Genomic DNA, 25,231 nt, shown 5'->3' on the forward strand with positions numbered 1-25,231 from the left:
TAGTTTTACATGTATCGTCGAAAATGAAGATTTCTCCGCTTTAATTTATCTATTATTTCCCTCCCTTGTCTAATATATTTAAATTGTGACTAGAAATTTTCCTTAAACGGACCCTTAAATGTTTGGCACAAGGCAATTAACAATATATTGATTCTGAACCCCCTGAACTTATACCTTTCCTTTTGAAATCAGTTAATCACTGAAAGCATTAGTAATTGCAAGAAGTTTTCCTCTTTACCTAGCTCTCCCAGCAAGTACTCTTGAACAAACCCCCTTATTTTTGTTGCTGCCTCAAACCCATAAGATGTAAATATCGAACTGCTTGCCTTACAACTTCTAACTTGTCCCACCATCTAATTGCAACTGCCAGTCTAGCAATTTATTCCAGCTTTAGTAATTAGTTTCTGCTATTGACTCAGTGTTCGAGTGAACAACTAAATTTAACGACTCGTCATTACGTTATAAGTCTAATGGTAGAACGTCGCACCTATGGTTTAATAGGAGAGCATTAAACGGCCCCCAATAAATGGTTATTTCGTCGCGGAGTTGGATTTTATACAGGTTATCACTGGAAGCACTCGTGGAGAGTATAATGAGAAAGCGTATGCCTTTTCGTATGAGGATGCATTGAAACGATCTAATTTAGTAGCAACCTGCTCGCCCCTTAATTGAAATATTTCACGGAGATTCAAAAAAAATTCGATTCATATCAAAAAAGTTTCTAAGAACTTTAAAAAATATGGAAACCAATCAGAGTAATTGTCGGTCTAATGAAAGCCCCTTTTGTATCGGAATGAAGTCAGCTGCATGGTAATGCATTGTGATTAGATTTTTGATGAAAATCTGTTTTTTTTTATATATATTAAAGATGCAGGGTAAAAACGGTATAGTTGAATTCAAAATATATTTGATCTATTAATATAATGAATAAAGTCGTTAAATTCCTTAAAATGTTTAACTTCAAAGGGAATTTTGGGGAATTTTAAACATGATATTAATTTAATAAATTAAATCTTTTTTAAAAAAGGCATTTAGTCTATCTAGTAATGAAAAGCCGCATCTATGGTTTAACCCACTTGTTTTGGACAATCTAATATCAAATCTGACTTATATAAATTTACGATGATGATCTTATAGAATTGCTTGTAAACAGCAATTTATTTAGTTGCAAACGTATTTGGTCTCATTATCATATATTGTATAAAACTATGGATTAAAATTAGCCTACGATTTTATGCAGCAAATCTAAAGAACTCCAGAAATCAGAAGGTTAATAGAATTATATTAAATGGCCTCTAATAAATAGCCTCTACTCACATAGTTGGATTTTATATCATGAGAAAGAATGAGAGATGAGAAAGTGTATGCCTTTTCGTATGAATGTGCATTCGATGGTTCTAATTTTATAGCATTTTTCACAACTTTTAATTAAAGCATTTAAGATAGATGCTTGATCTGGGCGTCCCGGGTTCGAATCCCGGTTCGGGCATGGTTATTCTTCATCTGTGTTCTATCTGTGAGGTGGGTGAATGTGCCCCCCTGTAAAAAGGGGTTGTGCAAGCGAATGTGTGAGTCTCATCTTCATATGAGCTAGAAGGCAGACTTCTGCCCTCGGGTGCTTAGGGGTCTTTACCCTCAGAAGCTACTGCACCCCCTTTCCGCGGTAACGCGGACACGACATCATCATCATCAACATCAAGATAGATGCTAAAAAGGAGGATTAATATTAAAAGATATCTATTTAACTTTAAACAAAGATTAGAGCCATTGATGAGCTGTGAGGTAATGTGTGATGAATCAAGTTTTTTTTCTAATGTTAAAGATGCAGGCGGAAACGATATAGTGAATATATAATATATTTCATTTATTAAGGCAACGAATAAAATTATTATAATTTTTTTTCTTTTCTTAAGAAAAAAAACTCATCATAGTTCACCAGTAATTGAATACGATTTGCTTAACATAAATACTGTAAAGATATGGGAGGTAAAAGAAGGTATTTATGAATGATTGTTTATTTCCTGGGTGCTCAGAAAGTATTCGTATGTACTTGTAATTTTCAACCTATGTTGAAGAATCAAATTAAAAAAGAAAAAAAAACATTCCAGGAATATGTAAAATGCTTTAAAAAATTGAAAAAATAATTATTGAAACCAAAATAAAAAATGCTCATTACTTTCAATACTCTTTTTTTTTTTTTTTTTTGTCATCATTATTTCTTAATCACATTTTCTGAAGTCTTTGCTATTGTTCTTAAAAACGAACAGAAATTTCATGAGATTTGATGCTGCAAATTCTTCGATTATTTTTTTCCATGAAGTTCATTTTAAAGTATTTGCCATTAAATCTTAAAACTTTTCTAACACCTACCTTTATCAGTGTTTAAAAAGAAAAAAAAAATTTTTTTTAATCAAAAGTTGGAAATGTAGACAAAAATTCCAAAAGTTTCAAGCGATGATGGAAAAGCTTTAAATAAATTTCAATCGTAATCATATTTATAATTTAATATTTATATAATGAATGTTTGAGATTTTTTTTGTTTCTTATAATATTTATTGATGTTTTATATTTTTCATCTATTGTTTTCTGTATCTCACGCATTTGCGATTTTATTTTATCATTCAGGTTTATGTAATTAAAAAAATATCTTTACTTTTTATGGCATTAATAAACATTTTCTGAATAATTTTATTATTATTTCCAAGTCTTTAACGGTACTTTCTCAAAGTGGCCATTAATTGGCATAAAGTAATGAAATTGGAATCTTTATAGAGCGATCGTCTTTGATGAAAGAAAAGTGGGAATTTTTTTGTTTAAATAGCTGGCTTGTCAAAACTATTTTACTAAGTATAACTAATATGACTGGGGAACTAATATTTAAATTTTATATTCTTTTTTAGGCTTACATGTATTGACTCAAATAACTTAAAATACGATTCTTTGTTTCTTTTACAATATTTTTCGAACTATAAATATATGTCTATGTCTAAAAGTTTAGAAAATAACTATTGGATTCCAATTCAAGTGGATATTCTATATATTCTTTTATTCTATTCTATATCCTTCTGCATATTCTCTATTCTGTCATATATTCTTCGGTTCACACATTATTCCATCATATATTCTTCTATATATGTTCTTTTCTGATATATATTCTTCATTGCATTTTTCTTCTGGCATCGTATTGTAGCTTTTTTCTCGTATTGTAGCTTTAGGTGCATGAAGAATAATATAAACTCATTAAAAGTTATAAAAAATGATTCATTGTGATAAATGCAAGCGATACACTTTATTACATATCCTTTTGTATATATTCTACTAAGTATTTTTGTGCATATATTTTATTCTATCGTATATTTTTCAAAATATGCCTTTTTAAACATATAGTCTTTATTGTATCTTTCTTCTGTTGTAGCTTTAGGGTGCACTAAAAATAAAATAAGCTCAATAAAAGATATAAACAATAAGATAAGTACTGGCGATCTAATGTGAAGCTACATTCCATTCTCATCAACATTTCCGCGGGGCAATGCTTCTGTGGAACTATTGGTAGGTGTTCGACTTGTAAGAGACTAAGCATTTCCGATACGGAAATCTATTGGTGAATAACCTCCTTACAAAAGCAAAGATGAAACATCCCAAAGCTATCCTCACCGAATCGATGCCATAAATCATACCCAAAAGAGGCCTTTCATTATATGAAGAAAATCGAGGGGGTTGCCTTCTTTCCTTTTCTTCTTTTCGTTCATCCCCCGTTTTTTTAAAGCACTTTACAGGGACACTTTTACGAGACCCTTCTTCTTTATCCTCTCTTTCTTTTCCTCACCTTCTTTTCATCTTTAGTCTATTTGTTCCGGTTCCAATTGGTGACTTTAAAAGTTCTTATCTTCTTCTCAACCATGTTGTGGATTTAACGCTTTTGATTTAGTTTATTTTTTTACGATATTTTCCCCTTCATTCGTCCTCATAACTACCATCCCCAAATAATAGTTTGAAACTAATGGCGGCATTGGGGAATTCTCCCCACTCAGAAATTTAAAAAGGGATCGAATTTAGCGTGGGATGGATATAAGGGAATAAAAGTAATATTAGACTGAGCAACTATTTGCGCGATCTCCTTTTTCATATATACAGAAGATTTTGTTTGCCCTCGCTACATCATGATCAAATTTCGCCTCATTTCATTATAAAGTCATTGTTTTTTTTAAAGATATTTGCTTTTTTTGAACTATGCAATAGTTTGTGCTTTCGTCCAAATTTTGACAGATGATGGTCACCTAAAGCGGATTAATATTTCCTAAGAGTATTAAACTGACGATAAAGTTTCGAAAGTGGGTTTTAAAAAACGTATTTGTTTAGCCTAGAAAATAAATATGGGGGAAGGGGGAGGTTTTATCCTTTCCACGGAAACAAATATTTATAGCGGTTCTAGCCCCACTTGGTCTAAGATATTTAGTCAAGGACTCTTGGTAAAAGGATTGTATGGCATCTTCTTTCAGTCAATACGACCTTGGAACTCCTAGACAGTACCTGGGGTTAAAATCTTATTTATTTCCAATATATGGGAGTGGGTTCTTGTGTTGAAGAATTTTTAAGGCAGTCTGAACGATGTATCGATGTAAAGGGAGGGAATATCGATGTAAAGAAAATGAAAGGAAGTTTCAATAACCAAACTAATAGCGGAGTGCAATCCTTTGCTACAGCTTTCACATCGACATTCTAATTTCTGAGTAATTCTGTAAAAAGTATCATTGCAGGACAGAACAGAAAAATTTCTCAGTATGTCACATTTAATCAACCACTCGTGCTTAAAGGATAGCATGGGACCTTCTTTCGGTCATTACAACCTTGAAACTCCTATGTAGGAGTTGAGGTAAAAGTCTGACTGACCGATTAAATTTTTGCATTAAAGAATTTTCAAGAGTGTCTGGAACAAGTTAGAATATCACTTTAAAGAAAATCAGATAGACTGTCAATTGCCAGACTAACCGCTACGAGCAGTCCGTTGCTAAACATCAGTCTTCTAGTTTCCGAATAAAGCTGATTAAGAATATATCTAGGAATAAAAAAAAACATCTACCTGCCTACCAGACAAAAAAAACCATTTTCTTGCAATTAAAGTTCCTGGCCATGCTATGTCTTCATCCACTAAATAACTGGTGATAAGACTAATTTGCTCATGATTTCATGTAGGATAAATTACCAGAATTTAGTGATTGTAAAAAATTTGGCAATAAATAATTGCGAAAAATTCAAAAAAGGAATTTGACTTAAATCATTTCAATGTAATCTAGAAAATAATGGAGTCAATTTATGATCACGTGATATATATTAAATGTACTGGACCAATTTAGTCCTAAAATTCATTGGATGGAAGTTGGAATTGGAGGATGCTTTCTTTATCATAGTTTTGCTGAAGGAAAAAACGATATGATATCAAAGATAAAATACATGAATCGACTTCAATACGAATAAAATAAAGTTTTATTTTATTATGCATTTTTATTAAGCTAGATATATTTCATGTTTATAAAATGGAACTTTGTAATCAACTTTGCTCTTCCTTCCTGATGTGCTAAAGTTTTGGAATTTTCTTCACTTATGTATCCTTAACGATAGAACACTTTTATATCATTTTTGGACCTTAATAATGAATTCATAGCCTTAATTAAAATGAAGTAAATTCGTAATCATTTGATACGTGTTAAATTGGCCGGGCCAATTTAATCCTGAAATTCATTATACATTTTGCTGGAGGAAAAAAGATGTGACATCAAAGAATGAAAGATATGATGCGTGAATCGACTTCAACCCTCATAAAATAAACTTTCATTTTATTATACACTTTTATTAAGCTAGATATGTTTCAAGATTTTGAGATGGAATATTACAATTGATTTTACTTTTTCTGCCTAATGTGCTAGAACTTTGAAATTTTCTTCACTTATGTATGCATTCTTGATGGTGGAACACTTTTATATTTTTTTCGGACCTTAATTAGGAGTTGATACATTAAATTTCAAGAAATTTAATTCTATATCTGTGGCGCCCCTATATAATCAGTTTAATACGAAAATTAAATTAAAATGCCAAAGTATTTTAGCAATAAGTTATAAATCGAATTCTAGAAACTGGAACATAATTAAGGCAAAAAAAAATCCCACTTTTTATCATAAAAATAAAAATATGTTTCTGAATCATTTTTCTTAATTTTATTTATCTTTAATCAATGTTCATTTTATATACTTACATTATATAATTTGAAAGAAATTATTTCTTAAACCTTCTCGGTTCCGTTCTGTAATGGATTTGCAACTAACTATTTAATTAAACTATATCTAACAAAATATAACAATAAATAATTAAGACATTCATAAAATTTTCTTTATTCTATCCTGTGCTGAATTTACACTCAGATATTTAACCAAAAGCAAAAGTGCATCGTTTCTTAAAATAAATCATTTTCCTTATCTCCAAAGTCTTACTACGGCATATTAAAAATAATTAATATTTAAAATGTAAAATGCGAATTGACAAACCTCCTTATTTCTCAATCCAACGATCTGTACCTTACATTTTATTCAATGAGAAACATTCTTGGTTCTCTCGGTAAAAAATTCACGAATCCGTGCAACACTTCTAGTGCTTTAAGCAATCGTCCGACTAATTTCACTTCCTATCTGAGACCGTAAAAGAGGAAAGTAAAACACCCCGATCAATAAGCGGCAACCCTCTGCCAGAAACCAGTGTTGGGTTATCCGTCAGAATGATTAAGCTGACAAAAGTTCGTAAAGTATAAGGAGCGACTCTGATTACGTGCCCTTACGGAATACATCTGGGCAGAAAATAAACTTTTTCCCTCCCAAACTACAGTTATTCTTTTTTTATATATTTAAAGAGCTATTAAATTACGATTAGAATTTAATCAGATTTTGTTCACTGAATAATATTCCCTAAAGGTTTAAAAATAATAAACAATGTAGTAAAGTTCCGTTATTTTTAAATACTAATTCACATCTAGAATTTTTATTCATTGAATATGTATTTTAGCTGTGTTATTTTTAAAGCTGTTATTTTAAAAGCTGTGTTATTTTTATAACTAATACATATTTAGAATTTTTATACACTGAATATTACTAATTTGTATTTTAAAAGTAATAAAATAATACAAGTTGTGTTTTTTTAAATAATTATTCCACATTTAGAAATTTTATTCACTGCATATTGCTACTTTGTATTTTAAAAGTAATAAAATGTTACAGCAACTTGTATTGTTTTTAAATAGCTAATCCACGTTTGGAATTTTTTTTATTCACTGCATATTGCTACTTTGTATTGTAAAAGTAATAACGCGATATAAAAAGCTGTGTTATTTTTAAATAACTAATCCACATTTGGAATTTTTATTGATTGATTATTGCCTCTAGGTATTTAAAATATAAAAGAATAATGTAGCAAGTTGCATTTATTACCTGATTAAGCTGCAATAATGCAATGTATCAAGCTGTGCTATTTTTAATTAACTAATCCTCACTTAAACCGTAAGCAGTTTTTATTGACTGCTTTGCCTTTATTATTTACTATCTTTAGTAATTAAACACGAATTAAATAATATTATAAGTTGTATTATTCTTAAACAACAATTAAATTACTGTTAAAATAATGCAGGCGTTAATTGATTCGATATGTCTTATGCTTTATTTTGCAATAAAATGATGTAACAAGCTGTGTTATTACTTCCCACGAATTTAATTACTGTTAAAATAAATGTCATTTATTGTATGAATATTATTCCATAATTATTGCACATTATTAAAAATTGAAATGCTGTAACAAGAAAATCTTAAATAAATCATAAATTGTTTTAGCATAAAATCAAGTCCATGGTCAATTTTATGCAAAAGTCTTCATAAACCTTAATATAAAACAAGTGTAAAAAGTACTATTAATAGTTATATTTAGGATAATATAAACAACTGTAAGAATAAAATCGACATACATACATGCAGTCAACTTATTAACATTATTTAAAAATGCAAATTAAATTAAAAATGCAAATGCAAATTTTGTAATTATCGTGCAGTTAGCTGTTAAAATATAAAAAGCATTTATCATCTAAATATTTATCTTTAATGATATACAGTAAGAAAATATTATTTGATTATTATGATATTAAAATATATTTTTCAAAATAGGAAACATAAGAATGGATTGTAAGTTTTTTTTTTTTTTTTTTTTTTTTTTTCACTTTAGAATCACTCAAATTCACTTAATAATTCATATTACCTTAGAATTATTTATATTCACTTATTAAAAAATAGTATAATTTCCATTTGTATTGTACAATTCTAAAAATCAAAAGACAAAAATACCATTGTAAATTTTTTTCTGAGAAATTAAATAAAAAGTTCGAAACGTTTCACGTGATGCCTTGAACGAAATGCAAGCTAACTAAATGTTTCATTTTAACATCTTAACTACCTGTCATTTAAGTATTTGACGTGTTTCGCTCCTCTGTGACTCTTTTTATACACTATTGTTGGAAAAAACGGGATTTCCTAATCGATTTTTTGAATTAGATAAAATTAGAAATCCGGAATTACTTTTATGTCTGGATAACAATTACCCTTGTTACATAGTCTAGTAATTTTCAAATAAAAATAATATGTGAAAATATCGGATTTTGTGCTCATGGAAAAGTTGAAATTAGAAAATTTATTTCTCTATGCCTCTACGTAATGCATATCCGTCTGAAATAAACTGTAGATACCTCTTTTATTCGCCGAATAAGCACTGACAACTCTTCTCCTCGAGAAAAAAAGAAAGAAGACAAAGAAAAAAGACGGAAAGCATGGAGGTCATTTTTTTTTTCGCAGTCTACAGACATAAACAAGTGATTGGCGGAAAACAAGTTCTATTTTTTTTTTTTTTTTTTTTTTTTTCTTTTCAACATGCCGAAGATTCAATATGCTGAAAAGTAATATAAAAGTGTATCAAAAGGCCATGCTCTTAATATCTAAGTTATGAATATAAGTTACATTTGCTTATTAAAGTTTGACATGATGTTTTCCCCTCTATATTTTTTAAGTTAAAAAGTTTAATTCAATATTTGTTCAGCAACATTTTGTCTGGTGATTGTAAGGCTGGAATTTTCTTAGTGATTTCTCCTCATTTCCTGATGTACTAGAGTGAAATTTTACATGTTCTGCATAACAATATGTTATTTTAAGATATTCATAATCTCTTTATCAGATAATTTTTAATTAAATTAAATTTTGATTTCGTATCCATGGCACCATATGGTAGTAAGACCAAGAAATAAAATTTAAAAATTCGCAGTTTGGTACATTTTTAATGATATATTTTTAAAAACTGCTTTTAAGTAGATTTATTTTAATTAACTTCTAGTTCATCAATGCTGATTAGCTTAACAACTATTTTAAACTGCACTCGTGTAAAACACTTCGTTCCCGTTAGTTCATAGATAGCTTTCTACGAATGGACTGTTTACTGAAGGCGACAGGATTGCCTTAATGTAAACTCAGCATCTAACTGTATGTTTCCTAGATTTTTTCTCCTTTAAAACTTGTAATGGATTCTGAAATTAAATATGTGAGTCGCATTTGATGCGTTGTGAGCATAAATTTACTTCATTATAATGTAAACAAGGTTGGCAGATTATCTTTATTTATGTACATGATGGCCTGGTGTTTGCAGGTTATGTGTTAGACATCGATACACATGAAATTACTTCATTATAATGTAAACAAGGTTGGAAAATTATCTTTATTTATGTACATGGTGGCTTGGTGGTTGCAGGTTGCGTGTTAGTTATCGATAGACATGAAAAAAAACTTTTATTGCGATGTCCAGAAATCATATCAGCACTTAATATTGTTATATGCTAAACATTTTTTTTCCCTCTTTCAGGTGTTCTTGCTTGACAAGATAGTACCTTTTTCCACCTTCTTCATATCAGATATTACTTATTTACCTATTATTAAGTAAGTATTTTTAATTTTACTAACATTATGAGATTTTGGTTAAAAAATTTTGTTTTTACTATTCAAAACTTTTTTTTAAAAAAAGGTAAAAGGTAAGTTTGTTTATGAATTATTTGGTCACATTTCAAAGAAAAGCTGGGAAATTAAAAGGCAAGTTTATTACTATTTCCAACTTTTATTTATTGAGTAAATAAGCAGTGATTTTTTGCAACGTTTCAAACCACGAAAGATGTCAGATATCTTAAAAAGCAAGATATCCACTATTCACCAGACAATTCGTATTGGTACGTATAAGTAAGATCAGTATTGTTCCTCTCACATATTATTATTTTATTTATTGCTTTTTTTTCGTTTTTATTATTATTATTATTATTTTCTTGCTGAACAAGCATTTCCATTTGAATCAATTTCGCAAATTTTACAAAAAGAATAAAAAGAAGAAAAAAAATTTTCGCAACCAATTTTTTCCCAGTCTGGATGAATACGGGACTACATATTTATAACAGATGTGAAAGAAATTAGAAATAATCATTATTAGTTGTAAAAAAAATTAGTTTCCTTATTGTTGTTGTTGTGATTCTTTTTGCAAAAAAAAAATGCAAAATTGAGAAAAATGGTGTTGTTGTTAAACGACATTTTAATTCTTCACTAAACATATTGGAATTTACATTAACTTAACATTTTATGACCCTGTCGAAATGATTCGTAGCTAATTTTGTTATTTTATCATATAACGTTATATTAATATGTTCTTATTAATAGTGCATTAATCTACAATTATTATTAATACTAATGTGAAACATATTAAAATTACTGTGATATTCTTCGATTATATACTTTGCAATCCTTTATGATAAATTTAGCTTATCAGGAAAGCTGTTTACTTTTGCTGTATATAATACTTTCGTCAAAAAATTCATTTCCATAAATGGATAATCATTAATTCAGAACCTTTAGTCATTTCATTCCTCATGATTCATGAACTTAATAGTTATCATTAATTAGAATAAAATGCTTAAAAACAATAACTGTCAACAATAATTTTATTATATAACATTATACTAATACATTCTTATTAATAATGCATTAATATACAATTATTATTGATAATACTGTGAAACGTGTTTTCATTTGATATCCTTTATGATAAATTTAGCTTAACAAGGCAATCGTTTACTTTTGCTATACATAATACTTCCTTCTATTGTTTTACTTCCATAAATCGATAGTCATTAATTCAGAGTCTTTAGTAATTTCATTCTTCATGATCCATGAACTTAATAGTTATCCTTAATTAAAACAAAATGCTTAAAACCGAATAACGGACATATTATATAGGGTGTTCATTAATTATTGTCGGGGTTTCCTTACCTCATAACTTTCGAATAAAAAATATTACGCAAAAACCGATTACGTATTCGTAAATTACAACTCAAAGAATTTTATTAATGATATTAAAGTGTAACGCTTTCACAATTTGCACTTTGTAGGTATTCAGCTGAAGGCGATTATGTATTCGTAAATTCGCTGAACAAATTTTGACTTTTGATAATCGTGCGGGTTCTCCGAGCCTCATATTCTACAGTTATGTTTATTCACTTTTTCTGACACATGAAAAGTGGATTCGTCACTGAAGAACCATTTCCGAAGGTAATTTTCATCATCCTCAATTCGAGTCAAAATTTGTTCAGCGAATTTACGAATACATAATCGCCTTCAGCTGAATGCCTACAAAGTGCAAATTGTGCAAGCTTTACACTTTAATATCATTAATAAAATTCTTTGAGTTGTAATTTACGAATACGTAATCGGTTTTTGCGTAATATTTTTTATTCGAAAGTTATGAGGTACGGAAACCCCGACAATAATTAATGAACACCCTGTATTTTTTAAATATGATACGATTTAATTGAGATGCAAAAAAATATCAACACCATATCTTAAAAGGTTGATGGCGTTGAAAATATAAAATTCGAATTGACAGAAAATTCACAAATGTAAAGATTTTTTTATGTAATTACAACAAGCAAAACTCTTGTTCTTGTTTCTTACCGCTAAGTTTGAATAATAAGCAAGCAGTGGATAAAATGAGTCATATTTTAGCAGGATATAATACCGAAGCTATGATAGTACAACAAGTTCATCGACATATAAGTCTAAGTAAGACGCAAAGCCTTAGAATGACAATGATCAATTATTGGAAATAGTTCAGAATCTTAAAACTGTCATTTTCCCCTTCAAATATAAAATTTACGCTACCCTATTACTGCGCGATATCAAAAATCGGTTTTCTTTGCTTTTAAACTTTATAGCCCTGACATTTTCGGAATTAATGAGAATAATCCATGGCAATAAATTCCTTTTGGATCTTCTTGTCTTTTAGGAGATAATTATCACAACAAGTCCCATGGATGAACTCTGCACTGTCAAATGTTTCATTTGTTTAGTTCACTTGAAGCATAGAAATAAGTCATACTCTGAAAAAAAAAATCTATTATAAAAAAATCCTTCATAATTTTTTTTTTCTCTTAAGAAGCAATTCATCCTTAAATTTATCGAAACTAGATTTCTGTTACCCTTATAGTTTCCATTTTTAAACACTTTTATTTAAGTTGATTTGTTTCATGTTCGTGACATTGAAATTTTGTAAAAACTTTTTCACTCACTTCCTGATGTGCTAGTTTTGAAATTTTTTGCACTTGTGTATTCTCGAGGATAATTTATTTATTTTAATATTTTTAGAATTTAATTATTAGTTAATCGATTAAGTTAATTAAATTTTCTTATACCATGCATTTACATGGAGCTCCCTGGCCATGCAGTTGAAGAAAAAATAATTTCAAATGTCTTTTCTGTTCTTAAAAATGAATTTTAAATTAAATGGAAAGTCGAAATAATTAAAATAAAAAAAGAAACTTTTTTTTTTTGTTCATTAATAAAAATGTGTATATAAACTGTATATATTTATTTGCTCTTCTTTCAATGTATAAAACAAGATTCGAATTACTTTTACTATCCATGTAGTGGTCTTTTATATTTAAGAACACTTCCTCAATTATATCGCATTTTTAATTAAAAGTACAGTTAACTCGAATATAGTTTGTAGGACAATATTTTAGCATCTGAAATTTATCATCAATAAAGTATGATTGCATCATTTTTTTTTTCTCTCAAGTGCGCATATATCGTCAACACAAATGCATTTATCATGCTTCAATAATATGATATGGCATAAGAGACATTTTAAGCAAACATCTTAAAATATCCAATATATATTGACGGGCCTTTCTATGGAAAAAAAGATTACTTTTCACTACATAAAAACATATTATAAAAGTAACATAATCTTCGAAACATAAAAAGTACTGATATAATCCCTTCAGATATAAGTTTTTTACGTAAAACAAAGGGATTTTTTTTATTTGATTACATTTTACTATATTATTTCTCAATAACTTTACAATGAATAAAAAAAATGAGCATTGGAAAATTTGGAATAATTGTATTCACTGTAAGGTTTTAATTTTTTGCATTGGAAATGATTCAGTGCAAAGAACTAAAAGTGCATTTAAGTTTTGGGGTCCTTGAAGAGATTTAAGAAGTTGCATTTAAAATGTCTTAGAAATTGATGATTTGTTTTAAAAAAATCTCTATTGTATTTTTTTTTTTGTTTTGTTTTGTTTTCTCGTCTATGTAGAGGAAGTATTGTAATCATCAAAAATTTTGAACTGTACACTTTGATGAATCTTCACATTTCAGTCCCTTAGGCCGAAAAACACATTTTTGGAGTTATATCTGTCTGTCCGTCTGTGAACATGATAATTAAAAAATGTTTGAGTTAGAAGAAGGAAAGTTGGTAAATGGTCTTAATATAAAATTTGTAAATTTCTTTTAAATTGCGAGTGAAATTCATCTGCGGAAGTTTGTCTGTTCAGCTGTCCGAATATAAATTAATGCGATAAACCACAAAACGAAATATAAAATAAACAAAATTCGATACACCGATTTAACATCTGAAGTATAGATCTGTATCAGATTTTAAATTAAATCCACCAAGATTGTGACCGAAACATCTGACGACCGTCTGTGGATCTGTTCTTTCACTAGCCTGCAAAAGTGAAAATTCAAAAGCGCAATAACTGAAATTTGAATTTTGACTTTGTTAATACATTTATAGTTTTATGACAAATTTTGGTTACAATTGGCCGGAAGAAAGTCGTCCAAAATACATTCGGGTTTATTGTACTTGTGTATTAACCGCATGTCGATTAAGGGCGAAACATTGCGCGCATATATATATATAGATAGATAGATATTTTAAACTCTTAATTTAACCAAATTAATTTCCAAAACTTTATCTTAATTTAGCCCATACTAAAATATTTTCTTATTTCCTGATAACATTCCACGTATGTAGCTGTGTAAAAATTACTGTGCAATCAATCTACGTATCAAATAAAAGTGATCCCTTCGGTGCCCTTGCCAAGGTGTCAAAGGTCAAAACGTGTATTGAATTGGCGCGTGGCCGGAAATCCCATGTTATATAAGACTAGTGATCATTTGTTTCGGCGTTTTTGCCCTTTTTCTTTTTCTTACTTCTGCTTTTGTGTCGCTCTGTGGCGGACGTGCCGTGTCCGCGTCTCTACTTGTAAATAATTTTGCTTTCCCGAAGTAGATATTAAAGAGAATTTAAAAATATAAAGTCTCTTCACTGCATATCTTGAAACCTGCCTTCCGCATTAACCAAAAATAATGTTATAATATATGATATTTGTAAATCTATTCCAAAAATCTATTTAGTACTAAAAAAAATTCAATGTAAAAGATTTCAAAATAACGAACTTGAAATTCGATTATGTGATTCCGAAAGAATATAGCAGGAAATGCATAAAAATACATAATTTCGATTGAACTGATTAACTGGTGTGCGATTTGTAGTATTCAGAGTAATCTGAAAAACAAATTGTAGAAAATTATAAATTAGTCGACTCAAATTCTGAACAACCTTCATAAAATATGGATAATTGTTGGTTGAAATGTAAAATCAAAGTAAAAAGAAGTTTGGATTTTCTAAAACCTAACTTTATGTTTTTACTATAACTGGATTTTCTCTAATTTTTTATTTCTTATTTTTTTACTATTTACCTATACCTTATAAATTCATTGAATGTGTGTGCATGGATATAGACAAAAAAAATTTTTTAATTACCTCATTGGAAAACAGAATTTATTAAAAATGCATGTCTGAAGTTACTAAAAATACAGCAAACTTCTTAGGCGTGTCATTTTGTTGGCTGAATAAAAGTTATTAACTATACAAATATAAGAAAATTATCTTTCCATGCAAAATAAAAAAAAATACTATAAAGAACAAGCAATTTTAGTTTAAAATATTATCAAAACGAGAACGGTCAAAAGACCTCCGCGATCTTGTCAACCTTTCGTTTAGTGAATTTGAGCTGAAACGAACGCTTTTATCAACGCCTCCGAAACGTAAAATCTATCATTAAGCTACTAGATTATAATTAAATAGTGACAAATTGCATAAAGTGAGGAATTTTTTAAAAAAGAAGGAAACGCCTATCCGGACAATAAGCCTTTAATAGCATTTTCGACGCTCATGCACGAAGCAGTGATTTCTGAAGCTTCGATAGAAATTATTACGCTAAATTCATCGCAAAAAAAATTAAAAAACAGCGTCGTTTCGTCGTAGGAAACGATGCGTGAGTAAATGACAAAAATTAGAAATAAAAAGATTGAAATAGAACGGCAGAAGCGTACAAAAGGAAGCAAGTTTGTGAGATTGAAATTTATCCGCATAGCTAAAAATAGTTAGTCTTGCACAGCGTTAAAAAATGATAAAGATTAGAATTATGAAACTATAATGCATTTGTCTTGAGAATAGATTATGCTATTTTCAGCATGTAATACTAGGTTGAAAGAGGATTTGACGTTATCAATGATCGAATATTTTATGACTCTTTTATTGGAAATGTTAACAATTTTATTATTTCTTTTTTTTTTTTTCATATGAGAACTATTTTATTTGTTTATTTGCTATTCCTTAAAGGGATTTTCATAAAAAGCTTCCAAACTAAATTTTTCGTAGCAGATATTAGGATTAAAATATTTTTTCATGATCCTTTTAAAAGAGCCCATTGGTTATTCTATAAAATGTAAAGGTTTCTACAACACACATAATTATTGTATTATCCTTATTATTTTTCATTATGCTGGTTTTAAGTAAAAATAAATTGAGTATTAAAAAATACATTTAGATTAATTTTTCTATAAATGGAATTTTAATTTTTATTTTAATTTTCATCATTTTTTATTTGGCTTTAAAAATAAAGGGAAAATAACTTGTTTTATAATGTGCGGAAAAGAAAATATATATTTTTTTTTAAACTTTTATTTTTTGATTCAGAATTTTTAATTTCCCGTATACGAAGTATACGCAATGTAACTATCAAAAACTTCGATCTCGAAACTTTGACAAATCTCCACGTTAGAGACTTTCCTGAATTCAAAAAATATATTTTCGGAATTATGTCTGTCTGTATGAAATTCGATTTATGTCTGATTATTCTGATTATCCGATTATGTCTGATTATTCGAGTCTATTATGTCTGTCTTCTTTGAGCTAAGTGAATGAAATTCGATATGTACTCTTTTCACCAAATATGTAAATTTTTAATAAATTTTGAACGAAATCTATCCAAAGGAAATTGTCTTTCTATCTGTTTGTCTGTCTCAAAGAAAGTGAACAAGATAACTTCAGAACATAACCAACAGAAAGTAGATAACATTTGTTTCATAACTTTATCATCGAACGTATGCATTTGTTTTAAATTTTGAGCTAAATCTGTTAAGGGTCTATCGCCTGTTGATATGTATATTGGAGTATATACAAACGCGAATATTCACAAACACAGCGACTTAAATAACTGAAATATTGTATGTGCTCTTTTTCTAAAATTGTAGTCCTCTGTCAATATTCGGTTTCAATTGGTTGAAAAAAAAAGCATTGCAAACGTATATTTGATTTTCTTCACTATATTACGAGGCACAAAGCATTCATATGCGAGATTCTGAAAATGATAATTTTAGAATTCTTTTGAGGGGAGGGAGATAACATATTTATTAGGGAGTATATGAGAAGGCTTCGAAAGACCATTCCCGCCAATTAACATGCATTACATTTTAGCACAATTTATATTTTAACTTTAAAAAATATATTCAATAACTGTCACGCTAAAATAAGCAAAATTTTAACTTATTGATATAAAAATAATAAATGAAGTTAGCGCTTATTCCTGCATCGATATCAGAACGAAAATTCATTCGTATGAATCATAAGAATGGATTGATGTATCGTTCAAATTCATGGTTAATTTTTAATTTCCAGAATATAGAGTAACTTATATTTTTGAAAATATCCTTAAAATTATAAGAAAAAAATTCTTCAAAGTAGCACTATGCAAATTTTTTTGTCTGATACTGATAACGTCGAACAACAACTTCATCATTTATAGAGCTACTCCCACCCTATCTAGTCACCCGGGGAATCGGATGACTTATCATCGTAACAATAATGCGAGAACAAACAAAGGAGTCTTAAAGCCTACCACTGGCTGCGGTCCAACCTCTTTCATAAAAAGGGAGTCCCGTCACCAGAAATGAGATATTCTTAAACTATTAATATACCCATTGGAGAATCGAATCCTCTTACTCATCCAGTGACTTCTCATACACGTACATCGTCTACATCGTCCAGGAAATCATGTTCATTAAAAACTAAGAAACAAAATTCTAAGCAGGGCATAGAGTAAAGAAACATTCTGATGAATCATCTATTTTACATAATTTAAAAAGCTGGAACAATCAAAAAAGGCACCTAATTTTCTTTTAACTTTTCCATTATATATAAGAATAATTTGATGCTATTCAAAAATATAGCTAATGGAGAGCACTAATAGACTTTTCTTAATGCATTTCAAATATTATTAATAAATTCCAGTTGTAGAAGCACACTAAAACACTAAATAAAGTACTCCAACAAGTGGGTTCCTGCCTCAGTACAATGCTTTCAGATTGGACTGGTCCTGAAAATCATAATATATGATTACTTGAATAAAATTAATATTCAGTTTGATATAGTTGTATAAACTATAAATTTAATTAAATTCAGATATTACACAATTTTAAATTGAAAAAAAATTATTTTAATTAAATTTTTCAATTTCCCAAATCAAGTGTTAACAGTTCTCCTTTCTTCCGAACAGCAACACTAAATGAGCAGACAACAATGTGGGCTTGTGATTCAACTCATTGTATTTATTTATATTATTTACATTACATATTACATTGTATTTATGTATCTTATTTATTCTTTGCCTTAATGTCATTTCTTAGCAATAATTCAGTGACGTGTTAATTGTCACTCCTTAAATTTAGAGTTGAGAACCTTTACAATTCAGACCTGGTCTCATATTTCTTGTAATTCTAGCCAATATTAAAGTAGGAATTACAGTAATTTGTAATGGATATTAAGAACCATTTTGCGGTTCAGTGCCTTATAGAAGCATACTCGAAGAAAAATTTACAAAAATCTGTTTTCCAGCAGGCAAAAAAAGATGAGTCGGCATATCAAACGTGAAGAAAGAGCAGAGGTAATGATATTAACAAGGATTGCGAATAATTAAAAAGATCGATATGGTTGCTTAAAATAAATCGGTGTGTTTGAAGTTCGGTTTTTTTTCCCCAAATTTTTTTGTACTTTTCCCCCTTCATTTAAATTACTTCCAAGGCCGTCTTCACAAATTTGAACGTCCAGGACTAGAGTAATTAGGCCACCCATCAAAAATGTAACTAGGAATTTTTGCACCTATAGCCCAATGAAAATTCCGATCTAATTAAATAAATGAAAAGTTTAAAAAAAAATCTCTGTGCTCTGATTAACATTTGAAATCGATAATTTTGTGTTTTTTGCAAAATAGGATTGTGAGGACCAGCTTTCACCACCCATGATCGTATACATGATCAAATGTTATAAAGAAAGTTTTTTCACGCTTCCTTTCAATGTATTTATTTAATATAGTAATAGACTTGATATTTAAAATAATATAATAAAATACATATAAATGCTTTGTGCGTGATTTAATATAACAATCGACGCAAAAATAGGCCTTTCAATTTATACTTCAAAAATATGATATGCAAAAATAGGCATTTTAATTTACAGTACATGATAATTAATCGATTTCACATATTTTATAAATTTAGGTAATATTATATATAAATAAATATAACGATAATAATATACTATAGTAATAAGTATACATTAAGATAACAGTAATTAATTTACTGCTTAAAAATTAAAATTAAATTAAATAATTAAAATAAATATATGGAAAAATGCCATTATGCTATAGTGCAATTATCCCATTCGATAAGACGGCTGTTATTATTTCACAGTTTACTCAGACGCTACCTAATGAGTCGCTCTACGCACCTCTGTTATCGCCGAATCGCCAGAACAGGATTACTCGGAAATTCATAGTGCCAGTAATAGTTATATTGAGACAGCCGAATAATATATATTTTATTCAGTTGACAAATGATCATAACCTTTTTTTTTTTTTTCAGCATTATACTAGCTCTTGGTATTTCTTTCAGATGTAGATCGTAATGATGCAGATATAATGAAATTTTTAAAAAAATATATGTCATTTTTGTACTTTTTTGCCTGACGATTTCATAAGCCATCTTTTATTATATTTGTTAAAATCAGAAATCAATATTCTTATTGATAATCATTTAGGTGGAGGGCGGGGGGGGGAGGAGATTATGTGCATTATAATATATACAATCTCGACATCATAATCAAACAACAGCTGGTTTAAATTTCATTTCTTTTTCACATTTGTCATAGACGTTTGCCTAATGTAAACAAACATTTGTTTTGCGAGATCATAATGATTGTGAGGAATAAAAATTTGGAGAATGAGGAACATGATCAAGGGCCCGATTTTATTATCATTCTTAAGAAATATACTATACAAGCCCTCCCTAATACCTCCTGTATTGTTTCAAAGCTGGATAATAATAAAATGTGCCATTTCTTAAATATTATATTGCTGATGATATACGGAATAAAGTGACTCTAAACCGATTTTATGAGAATAAACAGCAGAAAAATTATTAATTTGAAATATTAGTAACAGTCTATTAAAATGTACACATTAATGGTATTGTAAAGTAAGCGGATGTATCTCAAATTCAATGCGTTCTCGATAAATATGAATTTTTCTATTGTCAAAAATAGAACGTGAAAAAATAATCTGTAATAAAGAGAAAGTTGGAAGAACACCGTAAGTTAGTCCGGAGTTCAGTAAAAATCTTTACTGAACTACTCTTGGCCATTGGTAATAAGCTACGTGGCGCCATCTTTGTATAAAAGTTTGAACGAACGTAAAAATTGGATTTAGAAGCTGGCTTTTATTTCTATAAATCATTGGAACGTCATTGGTAATGAAATTCCCATCAATCACAGCATGATATAATTACTTGCTATTATTACAAAACGGAAATGATGGGGGAAAAAATTAAATACAACACTAATCTCAAGTCAAAAGGACAAAATAATGTTTGACAATGTTATATATTTCATAAAACAGTGAATCAACTGAAATTTGAAGGCTCACTTTTTTGTGGGAAAGTAATCTAAAAGGAGATTTTCTGAGGAAGTGATTGTGTAGAAAATATGTAAAAGAATTTTAATAAGAATGTTAATTTAAAAGAAAAAGGAAAGAGATGTGCGATATTTCTAAGCAACAAAAATAGCCCTCAGAGTCCAAACGAAAATACTCCTTAGGGAATAGTACAAATTATACACATAGTCAAATAGACGCACGCACCTATTAGTGCAGATATATTGTATATCATATAATAAAAATAATGCGCATAATATGCTGGGTTACGTGACACTTTAATTCCATTAACTATAAATTACCTAAAGAAAAGGCACAAATTTTAAAATAATGTGTATGTCATGAACTGTTTTTTTTTTTTTCCCTCATAGATTTTTCTTATTGAAAAAATGTTTCTTCTCGTTTAAAAAGAATATTACTTTGTTAACCAAAGTAGTTTTCTTTTGATATCTCATTTCTAGATTCAAATTAATAAAATAAAACATATCGCTACACAGATTTCTTTCTTATTTGCATCAAATTCTTTTCTATTTTAAATTTTCTTTTGATAATATTTATTTTATATTCATTAAACAACATAAATTCGTCAGAATAAAGCATAGTCACTACGTTTTAAAAGTCTCGAGTTTTTTCCTGTTTTTTCAATTAGTTTAAACCATTTTAAGATAACATTTCTTATTTCAATCTTAAATGATACTCGTCTTGTATTGTATTATACAATTCTACAAAGCGAATAAAATAAATATTAGGATCGGTTTTTTTTTTCTTATTGCTTAGTAACAGAACGGTGTACAACTTCGTATCATTTCAGCTACTATTCTGCATTTAAAGGGAGGTACGTCAAAACAAACATCTTTATATTCCTGTATGCATAATCCCCCCCCCGGAGGGAGGCACCTCGAATTGAGGATGAGATGCTTCCGGCATGGTGGTTGGATTTCGTCACCCTGGGGTACATGAAAAGTTGGGGATCTGGCTCCTCCCATCGATGACGGGACGTACTTCCTAAGGGAAGGGTTGTACCGAGGCCGGTGATGGTCCTTAGGACTCAACCACAGTTCCAGACAGTGTTGCTGTTGCGGCGGTCCGGTCATTCAGTATTTATTATCCGTGTACCTTCAGGTGGGTCGGATAGTCAGTGATATGACTATTTCTGTATGCAATATAAGTCCTTATCAGTTGAGATATTAACTAATTAATTCTGATACCAAGTAGAAATGAAATGTAAAGGTTTCTTAATTTGTTTCCTTATGTTTTAATTTTCTTTCTGACATATAAAGGCGAAAATGGTCTTATGTATTAACGTCAATGACAAAATAATGAGAGTTTTTTATGTCTTTAAGGGTTCTTAGCATTTTAAATTTTGTGACATATAAATTATAATCAAAAATATATGCACCATCATTAATAACAATTAAGATTCAAATTAATCAAAATAGTTTAAATTAATCAAATCATCTTCCAAAATAAATCGAAAGAAATTAAGTATTAATACATCCTAAATTTAGTGAACGTAATCAAAGAATTAAACATTCTTTAATTTGTATTATTTTGTTATATTCTTAAATAAAACTTGTACATTTTAATAAAATATAAATACACTAAATATTTTAGAAATGGTAGATAATAATAAAATTAATATCAAATATTAAGATTTATTTCTGACGAGGATGAAGACTACCATTGAGCCTTTTCCTGTTCGGCATGTCGAGTTTCATATTCGGTTTCAAGTCGGGTTTAAGTTACAACCGTGTCCTATGTTTTCAATTAATAGCATAGTTGAAGGTCCTATTTTGTAAAGAAGTGATGTGTAGAAAGACATCAAAAAACTTATTTCTTTATCTGAAATACATTCATAACCAAAATTGCATTATCTTTTTTGGTCGTCTTTATGAGATTTCTGTCACATGAAATATCTAATAGCGTATATCTTTCTCGAACTAAAACGCTAAACGCCATCTACCACAATATCCTATGTTATAAGCAGTGTGGTCCCCTCCATAGTTGCCAATTTAAGGGGAGCTCCAAAAACGGAAAGAAAGATATATTTATCTGAAAATTAAATATTGAAACAAAATATTAATAGGGTGTCATTTTACATCCATTTTACCCTTTCACTATTAGCCCGGCCCAACCGATTGTGTAAATTCTATATTGGCGGGCCAGTTTCTGTTTCAAACGGAGGTTGCAGGATGTAAAGCGAGGACATCTTCAGTGACAACTCATTTTATACTCTGCACTCCTCTTTTAAAAGAGAAACCGGCCTACCAATATAGAATTTACACAACCTTTTGGGCCAGGGCCGTAGTGAAAGGAATAAATCTTTTATTTTATGGTGATTGGAAGGATATGACAGAGTAACTAAACATTTTTGGAGTAATTAAACTTAAGTCTACAGATAAAGCGATCCAGGGGAAGAAGTAAAAGTGATTATTAAGCAGTAGATGACATTTATTGTTCCTATACTGACCAGTGCCTGTAATATTGGCGAAAATCTTTCTGATACACTTTTTCATGTCAAACGATATACTGCGATAAGGAAACCGTAATGAAAGTCGTGTGCAAATATGCAATGTTTCAGCCTATGGATTATGCGTCACTGTATGAAGATGGTACTATCATCAGAGACGTAGCGATGGGGCGGCAAAAGAGTAAATATGTTCTTTTGCGATAGTCCTAGGAAGAGCCGAGAAGGCGAAATATAGTATGCTCATTTTATTTTCAACGCATATATAACAAGAGAAAGGCAAAAAAATTGCATTGAATAGTGGGCATCATGTACTTTGAAATGCCTCTGGCTCCAGTAGCGTAAAATATTAAAAACGTTTCCAAACGTACTGATACCTCAGATTTTTAATCTATTTATTTACATGCATTGGGATAATATCCAAGCTCATGAGACATAGTAAAATAACTCATGTTTGGGCGTAATACTTCGACCAGATCTTTAAAAAATCAATTGTCAATTTGATTTCTGTATCTTTGATCACACATTCTTCTGAATTCATGATATTTTTAGTGGCTCGTAAAAATAAAAATTATCAAATGTCGTTTAAATTTTATAGATTTCGAAGTAATAAGAAAATTTTGTGGTCGACAAAATGTTGAAAATCTTCATTTATTTTTTTAAAAAACCCCACCTAAATAATTTCAAAATAGCAGCAAATGTTTTAGTATATTTATTGATATTTATTAAAGCCTTTCTGCATTTCAAGGCGTGTAAGTTGGAAGAGTTTTGGTTAGAAGAAAACGCTCACAGACACCGTCAAGCTGGCTGAACAGTATGAAACACCAGGTTTAAACTCCAGTTCTCAAAAGAGAGCATGAATTCCACTCTCACATCTGACAACAAGTGGCTTCTTTTCTCCTTTATCCGTGGAAAAAGATTTTTATGCGCAAACTTTTATTTCATTTTTTAAAACAGAAAAAAACTGGAGTTATATGCTTGACTCCCGCTTTCAAAATGTTCAAATTCTATGAGTTGATTTCAGGAAGTTTCGTAGTTAGTGAAATGCCGAATCCTCTCTTTCGTGTCATTTGACCACGAATTTATATGGATTATAACAGCAATCTTCAGTAGCTTTAGCATAAATGATCATTAATCTAATATCCTTATACTCTTATTTACTTAATTGATGATGATACAGAAATCTTAATTTGTTTTTTAAAAATCAATTGAAATTTTTCTAATGTCTAGAGATTTTTTTAAAAAAACAGCGTTAGAAATTTCCAGCGTTTCATTTCGCATAAAACTATTATAACTTTTTATTGGACAGAATGTTTTTCGATTGGCTTTAATTAGATCGATAAGATATTGTCAAGCTAATTTAATGTCGGCCATAAAAGCGTAATTAGAATCGCATCATCCGCAGCATCAAGCAAATGGGGTTTTTTTTATTTACATATAATTAATAAAAAATATTTTTACACTTTTTTAATGTGTTTGCACATATGGTAATAATAATAATCAATCACATTTTTCTACAATTAATTTTTTGGTTCTTCATGCTAGTAAATTATCAGATAAGCATCATGGAGGGAAATATTCATTAAAATTGCGGGGGGGGGGGAATTAACGTTTTTTTATATAGATATATATATATATATAAAAACTTAACGATTTAAAAAAAATCTTATATATATATATATTACTTTCTTATTTTAGTGCGAAATTATATAAAGTAAAGTGACAGCTTTCTATAATAAAGATAACCAATTCCATATCTTTATGACATGTAAAAATCACAATTAAATCACTGAAATTTCATTAGGTCAAATATTTTTCTCTTATAAAAGACTTTTCACTTCAATTCATAATGGGCTGCAGTTAATCATAGACTAAATAATAAAATATGTTTCACGTGTATTCGGAAAAAATTCTTTACTGCTCTTTCAAATATGAATGTTTTATTTTATTTATGTTATGTTTGCTTCAAATTTTATTTGTAGATTAACTGAAATACATTACGCAAATTCGCGGGGGAATTTCAAGATACATCTCATATAAAATTTAAT

General features: G+C 29.2%; 1 protein-coding gene across 3 annotated transcripts in view; it reads left to right on the forward strand.

The window, feature by feature from the left end:
- The window catches only part of LOC129959468 (leucine-rich repeat-containing protein 70-like), a 212,969-nt gene that overhangs the window by 172,362 nt on the left and 15,376 nt on the right, over positions 1-25,231 (forward strand). For all 3 annotated transcript variants that reach the window (XM_056072308.1, XM_056072307.1, XM_056072309.1), the window contains one exon: positions 9,931-10,004. The gene's annotated coding sequence lies outside the window, so the exon portion shown is untranslated. The remainder of the gene's footprint in view (positions 1-9,930; positions 10,005-25,231) is intronic.

The sequence above is a fragment of the Argiope bruennichi genome, chromosome X1, assembly GCF_947563725.1.
Source record: "Argiope bruennichi chromosome X1, qqArgBrue1.1, whole genome shotgun sequence".
NCBI classification, from domain to species: domain Eukaryota; kingdom Metazoa; phylum Arthropoda; class Arachnida; order Araneae; family Araneidae; genus Argiope; species Argiope bruennichi.